This window comes from Myotis lucifugus, unplaced genomic scaffold (assembly GCF_000147115.1).
Source record: "Myotis lucifugus unplaced genomic scaffold, Myoluc2.0 scaffold_109, whole genome shotgun sequence".
Taxonomy (NCBI): Eukaryota; Metazoa; Chordata; class Mammalia; order Chiroptera; family Vespertilionidae; genus Myotis; species Myotis lucifugus.
Genome location: NW_005871157.1, coordinates 787,642 through 800,822, shown reverse-complemented (window position 1 = coordinate 800,822; position 13,181 = coordinate 787,642). Strand labels below are relative to the sequence as shown.

At 46.7% G+C, this 13,181-nt stretch overlaps 1 protein-coding gene and 1 pseudogene across 3 annotated transcripts in view; one reads left to right on the top strand and one right to left on the bottom strand.

The window, feature by feature from the left end:
* DNAJC17 (DnaJ heat shock protein family (Hsp40) member C17) overlaps positions 1 to 13,181 on the top strand; it is a 37,670-nt gene that overhangs the window by 8,472 nt on the left and 16,017 nt on the right. The gene's annotated exons all lie outside the window — the stretch shown is intronic.
* Positions 1,394 to 2,865, bottom strand: LOC111826890 (annotated as a pseudogene).

Here is a 13,181-nt window from a genome sequence, read left to right as displayed (position 1 = left end):
CTTGGTCCCTTGTTGTATAAACATAATCAAGAATCTTGCAGTTAGATTTTCTTCTAAAATCAAATAATTAAAATCCTTCTTACTGACAATCCCTGCTCCGCTGCAGTTGCCATCACCGTCCTCCTCCCTTCCCTTAGCCCCTCTAAAAGCTCTTTCAAAATTGTCTTTCAGAAAAGTACACTCCCAGCCATTAAGTATTAGATCGCCCATCTCTCTGCTGGGCGTCCCCACCCTGATTCTTGAAATCAGCATGCTGTGTGCCCAGTGCCTTGCCCAGTGCAGGTGCTCTCTCTCTCTCTCTCTCTCTCTCTCTCTCTCTCTCTCTCTCACACACACACACACACACACACACACTCTCACTCACTTTAGTTCCCCTGCTACCTTTTGGTTTCCTTTTCCTTTCCCCATGAATATTTTAGATGAGGTTAGCAACATTTCTCACAAACACCATTTGATTCCACAAACTTTTAAGTGACTACCATGTGTCCATCCCACGTGGTGCTAGGGATACAAATGTGAAGAGAATATCCCTGTAGGGTCACCCCAGCTTGTCTGTTTCCACTTTCCCTGTCTCTTGCTCCTGTGGCTCATCATTTTGAAATGCAGGGGTCATAGTTGATAATTCTACAAAATGAAGTTTTCTAATCAGATGATAATTTCCTAGAGAAGTGGTGTAGAAAATAACAGTGTTTATAACTAATCTTAACAAGTAAGGCCAGGAATTGTTGCTTTGTACATCAACTGTTTTGAGAATGGATGGGACTCATAATACAGAGCACTAAGCAATGTTGGCAGTTGTAAATATCTATAATAATAAAAGCATAATGTGCAAATTGACCGTACGACCGAACAGCAGAATGACCGTCTGGATGACCTTCCGGGCGAAGCCGGGACTACAAGGGCCCAGTCAGCCGGGGCTGTGAGGGCCTACCCTTGCACAAATTTTGTGCATTGGGCCTCTAGTGCCTTTATAATGGCCATTGTACTGACTACCAGTGATAGTTAAGAAAGTGGACTTTGGAGTCAGACTGCCTGGATATGGATCCCATGACTTACCTAGTTTGTTACCTTAAGCAAAAAAGAAAAAGAAAAAGGAAAAAAAATATATATATATATATATCTCCCCCACAAAACAAGCAGCATTTATTGTAGTATTACAAAACACTTTCCATTTTGGCAATATATTTTTTTAATATATTTTTATTGATTTCAGGGAGGAAGAGAGTGGGAGAGAGAGAGAAAGAGAGAGAAACAACATCAATGATGAGAGAGAATCATTGATTGGCTGCCGCTTGCAAGCCCCCTATTTGGGGATCAGCCCACAACCTGGGCATGTGCCCTTGACCGAAATTGAACCCGGGACCCTTTAGTCCATAGGCCAACACTCTATCCTCTGAGCCAAACCGTCTAGGGCTCCATTTTGGCAATATTTTACAACACACTTAGTTTCAAGGGTTGGGAAGGAGAAAGTTGGAAATTAAAGAAGGAAATTTCAATGGACATTACTAACAGAAAAACTGTCCCAGCCCTCCCCCCCAAATAAAATTTCAAATGCCACTTCATTTCATTACCCAAGAAGAGGCAAGATGAAAGAAGCAAGCAAAACTCGGGCAATTTCACTATGGATCATGTCAGAGACAAAGGAACATTCAAAACAGTCAATATGGTCAGTTGCGCTGATCATTTCTGTAGTCATCTCTTCCTCTCATTTTGCCTCCATAGCCACCTTGGTCTCTTCCATAGCTTTCATTACTCCTGTCTCCACCATAGCCACTCCCACTTCAGTCTTCACCATGGCTCCTCGGTCCCCACTATAGCTTCCTTGATCTCCATAACCACCTCCTCTGTCCCCATCATAATCACTTCTCTCTCCACCATAGCTGCCTCGATCTCTACCTCAGCCCCCACAACCTCTATAGCCTCTCTCTCCACCATAGCCTCTTCCCCAGAAATCTCCTTCTGAGGGACAAGCATCTTCTGGTCTGGACTCATTGCACTGATTGCAGGAATTTCTTCAAACAAAGTTCATATTTCCACATGACTGATTAGGGTAAACCCAGTCCCCACTTTTGGAGTCTCCACCTCTACGTGAAAGCCTCCATGACCTCTATATCCCCCATGGCCTTGCCACCTACTTCCACTCCCACCTTCTCTCATAAATTCAGGTCTTCTGGTGGCAAAGGACACTTTATTGATGTGACCATGGAATTCTCTTCCATCAAACCAGTTAATGGCTGCCTTAGCTGAGAGTTACCAAATACTCTGTTGTCTCCCCTTTTGGCTTCCCTGTTTCCTTGTCTGTGTACAGATTTATCATCCGTTCAGGTCTTCTTTTTTGTCTTGATAATTCCTATTCATTTAAAGAACTCCCCTACTTGACCTGTAGACACACCCTCCCCAAGTCCTTGCCCAGAGATTGTGTTTGTTATCTGAATCAAATTCTTAATAAGCATTTGGTCTGGGTCCATAATCCCTGTGACCATCAAAATTTTTGAAGCCACTGCAGTAACCAACACTTGATCCTGTCATAGGACTTCTTTCATCCTTATCATATCTCCCACGCCCTCTGCCTATTCCCTGTGACCCACCATATCCCCTATTATCTTCTCTATACCTACTCACATCACAACAGTCATCTTGTGTGTGATGGCTGTAATTTTTCCTTTGTGAATGGTAAGGCTACTGGTTTTGATGATAGGAATCATGCTGCTGATCATAACCAGACTATTGAGCAAATATTTAACCTCTGTGTGCCTTGGCTTTCCCATCTACAAAATGGGAATGATGGCAGTTCCTCCTTGCCAACATTGTTGTGAACCTTGGTCCAGGTAAAGCACTTAGCACAGGGCCTGGTACAGGGTACATGCCTACTACAAGTTAACTCTTGCTGTTATCATTGTTCCACTTTTCTTACACTGTGAGGGCTAAAGTCAAATACATGCTGCCCACAGCTCATGTCTGAGGTTGTACTCTACCCCTTGCCCCTCTCACTCATTCCAGTCCTGACAGATCAGTGCTGATTCACCCAACACTACACCAGTGATTCTTGACTGAGGCAGTGGTCAGGGTAGAAAGGAGGTGGGGAATCAGAACCAAGTTGAGAATCAGCAGAGTCAACTGTTCAGTTTAAATCTACAAATGAATGGAGCATGTCACCATGAACAAGTACCTTGTGGGTCTTGTGTAAGGTTGAATAAGACATTACCTCTGCTTTCTGACAGCTCACACAGTATAGTAAGCAATGAACTATGAGGTAGAGTGCAGGAGGTTCAATGAAAGTATATAAGGAAAATGTAGGAATAAAAAGGAAGACACTGCTCATATGATTGGCAGGATCAGGGAAGATATCCTTCAGGAGGTGTGTTTGTGCAAGGCCTTGAGGAGAGAAAAGACTATATCACAGCAGGGTTAAAAGGGATCCTTTACTCTCTTTATTTTATAGACACGAGGATGGAGGTGCAGAGAGGTTATGGAACTTGCCAGAGGCCACCCAGTGAGTGAGCGTCAGGCCAGACTGGAGCCCCAGTTTAACATTTTCTTCACTCCTCTGCAGCTGACACGTGAATTTCTCTCCTGTCCATAGCAGCCTCGCCTTTCATTTGAAGCCCTTCGAAGGCTTCAAACTCCCTGTATCTTGGCAGATATTACTTGGTGAAGCAGCTTGAAATGCGTTTTGATCAACTTTTCGAAGACTCAAATTTTAAGTGTATTTACCAGGAAAACTACCATGGAAACTTAATATTGACATTTGGGGGGGGGGTTTATATTTAATTACTGCTTTAAGAAAAAGGCTATTTTACCTGTATGCTACCTAATACCTTTCCTTAAACGACGTATTTCTGTTATACCCCAGAATATGACCCACTGACATTGTTTCTTACAGATTTAAGAAGAGTTAAGTTTTTGAGGACAGACAGGGGCTTGAAGGAACAGCATGAGCATGAAGACGTAGAAGTAAAAGTACTTGGCATGACGAGGAATGGGGCCTTGCTTAGGGTTCTTTAAGGATATGGCCGGAGATGAATCTGAAAAATGTGGTGTCTTTGGACCTCTAGGTTCTAGTGTGGTTGGACCTGATTCTATGGCAGGGGTGGGCAAACTTTTTGACTCGAGGGGCCGGAACAAAAGCATGGATGGGGTGTTTGTATGAACTAATATAAATTCAAAGTAAACATCATTACATAAAAGGGTACGGTTCTTTAAGGATATGGCCGGAGATGAATCTGAAAAATGTGGTGTCTTTGGACCTCTAGGTTCTAGTGTGGTTGGACCTGATTCTATGGGCATCTGGGGGCCATTTCTGCATTTGAGGTGTACCTGACTTGGTCACTGTCTCTGAGAGGAGCCTCTTACCAGAACAGGCACTGAGTCCTTGAGGTTGGGCACCGAGCCTGGTTTCACTTGATGACGGTCATTTGTTCACCAAGGGCCTGATGGTTAACTCACTCCTGGGTTTAGTTGTCTGGCTGAAGCTCTGGGTTTTTGAAGTTACTTGGCTGCCTGTTAAGTCAAATGGAATGATTCATTTGTGTTTGTAAGCTCTTCATTAGCATTCAAGATAATACCTCTCATTTATATGACACCAAATTGCTTTCACATAAATTAATCTCATTTGATGTGATCTTCAAAACAAGCCTGTGAGGTAGGCAATGACCATTAGCTCCAATTTATAGGTGAGAAGATGAAGAGTTTAATTGATTTGCCCAGCGTAGGGTGGCTAGTAAATGCAGAGCACCTGCCCAAACCCGAATTTTCTCCTCTCTCAGAACTTTTTCCATGACCCATACTTCAGGAGCAGTTAGGGCAATAAAAGACAGGTTTTGGGGCCTCAGAGAGCCTTGGGACTCCCAACAGTGACACGGATGGAGATTTGACTAAATAAAGCTGCCCAATCTGGCTGACCCCAACAGGTATTGAACTGGTCTGGAAAGTTGGATGAATATGTGTCAAAATTTGCATTAAAACTACCACAGCAGAGTTTCTATTTCAACTGAGGCAGTACTGAAAATATTCTCCATTCGCATAGCTGCTTCTCTATTTTTGCTGTTTCTGAGTACTGTTGTTTAATTAATATTGTTTTTCTTTAAGTTGGCTCACTGCTTTTTACTAATATAGATTTGTTTATAAAGGAAACTGGTACATTAAAGGAAAAAAGAAATGAATGAGATGTAGGAAGTACCAGGGCCCAGAGAGAAGGAGTTGTACGCTCCGGAGAGGGTGGAGACTGGAGACCCAGGTCTCCAGGAGTTGAGGGTGAGAGCAGGCAGCCGGGAGAGGTGAGGGGCAGCCAAACCCAGGGTATCTGATAGGCCTGAGGGGTGAGAATCTCTAACCTGAGATAAGAAGGTGGGCAAGGATTTTGGAGTCTGAGCCTGATATAGGGGTACTTAGGGTAAGGGTGGGAGAGTATAGGTGGGGCCTGAGAGAAGGGGGTATCTGGAGAAGGGGAGGGGGAAGAGAAACTGGAGGAGGAGAAGGAGGAGGAAGAGAATGGCAGTAGACTGGGCTCCAGGTGAATTGCTCATTTGGGGAAGTGGGGATGAGAAGGAGGGCAGGGCAGATATTGAGGCCCAGGAGAGAGTGCTGGGAGGGCTAAGGGAAGGAGGAACCCAGAGGTGAGGACCCGAGACATGGGAGGAGCTGAAGAGTGACCTCAGAGATGGGCTGAGGATCCAGATCCCAAAGGGTGCGTGGGGCAACAATTGGAGAGAAGCGAGCCAGATCCTGTACATGGTCCCAGTCGGTGCAGGCTGCATAGGTCACTACCCCGAGTCTGACGATGGGTATGGTAGCAACCTGAGGGAGATGGTGTGAGGTCCAGGTCCCCCCAGAATCATCCTGGTACGACCAGCAGGCCCACATTTTGGGAGTGTTGAGCTGAGGGTGCTGGTCTGGGGGTTGGCTGGTACCCTGCTTGCACTGAGGCTTATGAGCAGTCCATAGTTTCTGTAGTGACCAGGCATTTAGGAATTTCTCGGTAGTGCTGTCACAGCGTGGGCCATAAGCTATAAGGAACGAAAGGGATCAATCTTTTAGGCAGAGCAGACTTCTAGATAAATGCCCAGAACTCTGTGGTTTACTTCCTGCCTCTGGCATCAGGCAGTCACATCACCTCTGGTATTCCTGGGGCTCTGTCTGCCTCTCCCAGGCTTGGGGAGAAATTACTGCTGGGCATTGATTACTGGGTCCCATTCCTGGAACCCAGTCTTTCTAGCTGATTCACTGAGGTGGTTTGTTCATTCAGTACCTGTGGTCACACTGAGTGGCCTCCCTGTGTGTTCTCCTCATCTGAGTCCTATCTCTAAATCTCCATATCTGACTCCCGTTTATGAGTCTGACTTTTGAGAACTGGGCCCAATTACTTGTACCACTTCCTTACCTGGCTCCAAGTTTTATTATAAGAAAGGGCTGTAGCCTTTTAAAAAACAATGATCTCCTCTTTGTAAGGCACCTTTCTTTTAAGTTAATTATGGCTATTTTATGTTTATTGGACCCCTTAGTGCCTTGCTTTTTTGGGTAAATCAGGAGTTCATTTCCCTAAAGAGGTGAAACTGTAGGCAGGTGGATTGTCAGAGGCCCCAGCTCTGTGCCTGGTGCAAAGCCCATTGGAGATGACAGGAGCCCCAGCTCCCGTCCCCTCTCCTGCTCTGGCTCAGGTTGCTGCTGCAAGTGGTGGAACCAGTTATGAAGACTCCAGGAAGGGCTGGGTGGCTGCTAATTCATGACTCATTCTTCTCCTCTATAATGTGGGCTCTGGGGAGACGACATTTCAGTTCTCACAGTGGTTCTGGCAGTCTGCTGTAGTGATTTCTTACCTTTTCCAGATGTGATTTCTCAAGAGGAGGTGTTAGGTAGAAGGGGAAATTGTGAAAAAGTGGTAAGGTCCCCTAGGGCCGGGGCAGCACCCACTTCCTTCTACTCCTCAGTGGGCCTGAACTAATTGACATAGTTGAGGCTTTCTAATTGTGTTTTGGTTGAGAACATATGAATGTTTCCCCTTTCGTTCAATAGGTATTTATTGTGTGCCCACTAAGTGCCAGGTGGTGTTCAGTGCACTGTTCTGGGCCCTGCCCCTAAAGTGCATTCCCTTTATAAGGGGAACCCCCATAATTTCTTATACCTGTATGCTCTCATATGAGGTACAATTATGACCAAGTTGTATGTTTTTCCAGACCATACCAGAAAAAAACTGCAGATTGCAGGGAAGTGCTGGCATCTGGCATAGTCTAGTAGAGGCTGATTAGGGAAGAGAAGGAAAAACTATAAAAAGAGTCGAATTTAAGATCGTTACCACCTACGCATAGGAAAAGCCTGGCTCTGCCCTCAGTAGCATCTGAATGTGCTGTTACTGTTCAGTAGTTTATGTTCTGGATGATGATCCTGAGACATGAAAGACAGATTAAACTCAGTATGTCCTAGGATGGAGACGGGGAGGGGTAGGCAGTAACATTTTAGAAAGACATCAGAAAGGCCACACACACTTCTGCAAACTGGACTTTAAAGTCCTCATAGAGCTTATGTTCATCTGAGATCTTTGTCGACCTGGGACTGGGCCTTGGAGACAGCCTCGTTCTCTGAAAAACCTTGGTCTGGTCAGGAGGCATTGGGTGGGAAGTCTCTCACCTGTCACCCAGCTCCTCCCTTTGAGGCCTCAGGAAATGCAAATGAATGTTTTCTAGTGTTAAGGAGACCAGAGGACTTAGGGGAAACCTAGAGGTAAAGAAGAAAACTGCAAGTGTTAAGACAATGCAGTAGCCTTTGGCAACTTCCTGTGGCTACTTCAGCCCTGCCTAAGAGATCCCAGCACCTGCAAAACCCAGCTTCATAGAGGAGCCGCTAAACCCCGATGCCTGGAAAAGGCAGTTCTATCCTTATCCCACATCATTCCATACCAGGTCCCTCTATTTCTTTGTTCTTCTGAAAGTTCCTTTTCCTTCCCAGCTTTATCAGAGTTCATAAAAATATTGTTGCATTCTTTTGCCCTGAATCTAGTTTCTTGAGTTGCTCATAAGGTAGGCTTATCTATACTAATAAAAAGGTAATATGCTAATTAGACCGCGAGACTTTTCAGATGTCCTTCCGGACAAAGCCATGGTGGCGGGGCCGAGGCAGAGGTGGTTAGGGGCGATCAGGCTGGCAGGGGGGACAGTTGGGGGTGATTAGGCCAGTAGGGGAGGACAGTTGGGGGCAAGCAGACCAGCAGGGGGGGGGAGTTGGGGGCGATCAGGCCGGCAGGGGGGGCAGTTGGGGGCAAGCAGGCTGGTGGGGGGGCAGTTGGGGGTCAAGCAGGCCAGCAGGGGGGGGAAGTTGGGGGCAAGCAGGCCAGCAGGAGGGGGCAGTTGGGGGCAGTCAGGCCAGCAAGGGGGTGCAGTTGGGGGCAAGCAGGCCAGAAGGGAGGGAAGTTGGAGGTGAGCGGGCTGGCAGGTAGGGGGCAGTTGGGGGCGAGCCAGCTGGCAGGCAGAGTGGTTAGGGGTGATCAGGCAGGCAGGCAGGTGAGCAGTTAGGAGCCAGCGGTCCCAGATTGTGAGAGGGTTGTCTGACTGCCCCGCAGTTGGACTTCCCCCGAGGGGTCCCAGATTGGAGAGGGTGCAGGCCTGGCTGAGGGACACCCCCCACCCCCGTGCATTAATTTTGTGCACCGGGCCACTAGTCTATTATAATAAAAGGGTAATATGCAAGTCGACTGAACAGCCAGTCTCTATGACGCACACTGATCACCAGGGGGCAGATGCTCAATGCAGGAGCTGTCTCCTGGTGGTCAGTGTGCTCCCACAGGGGGAGCGCCGCTCAGCCAGAAGCCCTGAGCCGGACTCATGGCTGGTGAGCACAGTGGCAGTGCCTGAATCCTCTCCCGCCTCCGTGGTAGCGCTAAGCATGTCCGGCTGACGGCTTAGGCTCACTTGGGGGAGCGGGCCTAAGCCGTCAGTCCGACATCCCCCTAGGGCTCCCAGACTGCTAGAGGGCGCAGGCTGGGCTGAGGGACTCCCCCGAGTGCATGAATTTCGTGCACCAGGCCTCTGATGGGGAGCATAAGACATTTTTGGGGCTAGCAATCTAAATTTGTTCCAGTAACCTGCTTTCTACTGCACCCTCTTGCTAGCCAATAACTCCATTTGTGGAAGAATGTAGGAGACTAGCAGCTGGACTCTGTACCTAAGTTAATCAATGTCCCTAATGCACATTCCTGAAGTCACTGCCCCTTTCTTAATTATCTGGTCTTGCAAGAGAGAGCTATTTACCTAAATACTTCCAGTTTACAAGGGGCCATAAACCAAGGATGTAACAGCTTAACTAGAGGGAGGTCACTGGCGCCATCCAGGATGGACATTAGATACAATCTGAGTTAACCATTCTAACTGACTCTCGAGGCAGGGTGGGGGGAAGGGGTCTGTGAGAGTCCACTACAGAAGCTTGGTAGTTAGGAAACAAAGAAACTCAAAAATACATAAAGAGAAAATCTCATTGTCTAAGGGGTTCAGGATCTGGATCTTAGAGTCCCCTGAACCAGCAGTGCTGCTTTGAATAAAGGCTTTTCCTGAAACCTCAGAGTGTCCAACTGTTTCTTCCGCGCCAATTCCATAAATTCCATCTATATATATAAAACCCTAATATGCAAATAGACCGAACGGCGGAACAACCGAACAACGTTCGCTGTGACATGCACTGACCACCAGGGGGCACGCATGGAACTTGGTGGGCGTCAGCAGCAGGCGGCGGAGTGCGGAATATGGCGGGCGTTGGCCGGGACGGGATGGTGGAGCAGGTGAACGGGGGCGCCAGACCAGGGCGGGGCTCCAGTCGCTGTCATCGGGGGAGCCTCTGGTGATTACTGAACATTCTTTGCTCCCACGTGCACGGTCCCGCTCAGCACTCACACTCACCGCTGCGCCGGAGCTGCTGCTCACACTGCTGCCAGTGCCCGGAGCTGGTCCCGATCGCTTGGCGCCATTAGCAGGTTGGAGCGGCTGCCGGGCCCCGATTGCCCCTTGAGGGCTTCTCCACCTCCCTCTGCTCCTGAGGGGCAATGGGGGCAGCAGCCGCCACTTGCACCCACTGACAGCGCCAGCCCCAATCGCTCCTCGCCATCAGCAGGTGTGAGTGGGACCGGTGCCGTTAGCGCGTGGGAGCGGCGGCAGGAGCAGGGCTGCCAGCAGACAGGGGACCCAGGGCCACGGCAGGAGGGGCCGGGCGGGGTCGCAGAGGATGGGCCAAGACCTGCCCCTGTGCCCACCACAGCCTTGCGGCCCACAGTTCAAGGTGTACAAATTCGTGCACTGGGCCCCTAGTATTCCATAACACCTCTAGTTTCATAATAAACAATATTGACTCTGGGAGCTTTTTCAAAGGCCTGTTTTAGGAGAGTTGTGTTTACATGATGAGAAATTCTTCAGGCAGCAGTCACTTCAGGAGGGCTGGGCAAAGCTGGGAATCCAGTTTGTAACACAAAACACCAAAATCTAGGCCAAACTGGTTCAAAGTCAAAACTGACCTTCCAGGCTAAAACCCAGGAATGAGCCCCGCCCAGAGCAGGCTTAGCAGCTAAAGATAGTAATAACTAGTTAATCAGGACAGACACACTTGACCAGCACACTTAGGCCAGCTGGGTTTTGGTTCACAGTCTCTGGGAGATCTCAGGACACCTCCACCCTTTGAATGAGAGTATTTCAGAGCTCCTGGGGGCTAACCAAGGACTGAATTTTAGAACTGCCCTCCAGCAGACTTGAAAACAGTCCTGTCCACCTCAAGAATTCAAATTGGGCTGACCTGGCCCACTGTGGACCGACATCCATCCTTGGAGTTACTGTCAGGTTGGCATCATACGGGGCTGGTGTTACAATTACCTCCCTCCCAGGAATGGATAAGCGAGAGTTTTGGAACTTACATTGAGTGCCTAGTTTTTGTCAGGTACTTTACATGAATTATATAATCATCCCAACAGTCCCTATGGGAGGGGATACTTTCCTCACTTTGTAGTTGAAGAACCTAAGGATGAGTGGATTCAGTAATTTGCCCTATCAGTGATGGCGAACCTTTTGAGCTCGGCGTGTCAGCATTTTGAAAAACCCTAACTTAACTCTGATGCCGTGTCACATATAGAAATTTTTTGATATTTGCAACCATAGTAAAACAAAGATTTGTATTTTTGATATTTATTTTATATATTTAAATGCCATTTAACAAAGAACAATCAACCAAAAAAATGAGTTCGCGTGTCACCTCTGACACGCGTGTCACAGGTTCGCCATCACTGCCCTAGATCATGAATTTGAAAATACATCCGTTAGGCTCCAGAACTTCCTTCCTTTCCCTCCTTCCTTCCTTCCCTCACTCCCTTCCTCTTTCCCTTTTTCTTCCTTCCTTCCTTTTTCTTTTGTTTCCCTCCCTCCCTCCCTTCCTTCCTTCTCTTCCTTCCTCCTTCCCTCCCTTCCCTCCCTCCCTCCCTCCCTCCCTTCCCTCCCTCCCTTCCCTCCCTTCCTTCCCTCCCTCCCTCCTTTCCCTCCTAGCTTGGAACAGTAGAAAGAAGCTAAACATGCCTATGTTTTTTTATTGAAACATAATTGACATATACTATTATATTGGTTTTAGGTGCACAGCATGATTTGACATATGTATATACTGCAAAACGATCGTCGTAATAAGTCTAGTTAACATTCATCACGAACAGTTAAATTTTTTTTCCCTTGGGATGAGAACTTTTAAGATCTATTTTCTTAGCAACTTTCAAATATACAGTATAGTATTTTTTTTTTAAATCCTCACTTTAGGATATTTTTTTCCATTGATTTTAAGAGAGAGTGGAAGGGAGAGACAAGCACCGATGTTAGAGAGACACATCGATTGGTTGCCTCCTGCATGCCTCCCCCCGCTCCCAGGACCGGGAGCTTGCAACCGAAGTACGTGCCCTTGACCAGAATTGAACCCAGGACCCTTCAGCCCACAGGTCAATGCTCTAGCCACTGAGCCAAACCAGATAGGGCTGCAGTATAGTATTTTTAACTCTAGTCACTGTGCTATATATTATATCCCTAGGACTTATTTATTTTATAACTGAAGTTTTCTACCTTTTGATCCCCTTCACCTATTTTGCCCACCCCTGACCCACCACCCCTGGTGACCACCAGTCTGTTCTGTGTATCTATGAGTTTGGGTTGTTTTTTATTTTGTTTTGTTTTTTAATTTCACATATATGTGAAATCATATGTATTTGTCCTTTTCTGTCTGACTTATTTCACTTAGCATAATGCCCTCAAGCTCCGTCTATGTTATCACATACGGCAAGATTTAATCTTTTTTATGGCTGAATAATATTCCATTGTATGTATATACCACATTTTCTCTATTCATTCATCCATCATTGGACACTTAGGTTACTTCTGTGTCTTGGCTATTATAAATAATGCTGCAGTGAACATAGGGCTGTATATATCTTTTTGAGTTAGTGTTTTCAACTTTTTTTTTTTTCAGATATATACAGATAGTCCTCGGGTTACGTTGGACTCGACGTACATCGTTTCGTGGTTACGTCACCATCTCCCATTTATTTATTAAAAAAAAAAGTTCCGTCATTTCGACGTATGTACATATGTGCTTTATGTTTTTTATTATTTATTTACCACAAGTAAAGGTCAGAAATTGTTATCTTTCTTTTAAATTTTTTTTTACTGTTTCACTTCATTACTGCTGTGTATGTGCTCCATGTGAGTGATGTAGGTGCTTATGTAGGTGGGTTCCGACTTAACACGTTACGTCGCACCGTGGGAACGGATCTCCGAAGTGACCCAAGGACCTACTGTATATGTCATCTGCAAATAGTGACAAATTTACTTCTTTCTTTCTGATTTGGATGTCTTTCTTTTTGTTGTTGTTGTTGTTGCCTAATTGCTCTGGCTAGAACTTCCAATACTATCTATATAAATAAAAGGCTAAGTGTCTGTCCTTTCCTCTGACCAGTAGCTATGACGTACACTGACCACCAGGGGGCAGATGCTCAACGCAGGATCTGCCATGACGCACACTGGCCATTTAAAAAGAAACGGCAACACGGACCTGGCACTGACAAACCAACACTCAGCTTCCCCCAAGTGGACACAGGCCCAGCCACCACCCCAGAGGACACTCCACCAAATCGCAGCCAAAATGCCAAGACCTCATAGCGCAAAATGTGGCCACAGCCCAGCCCC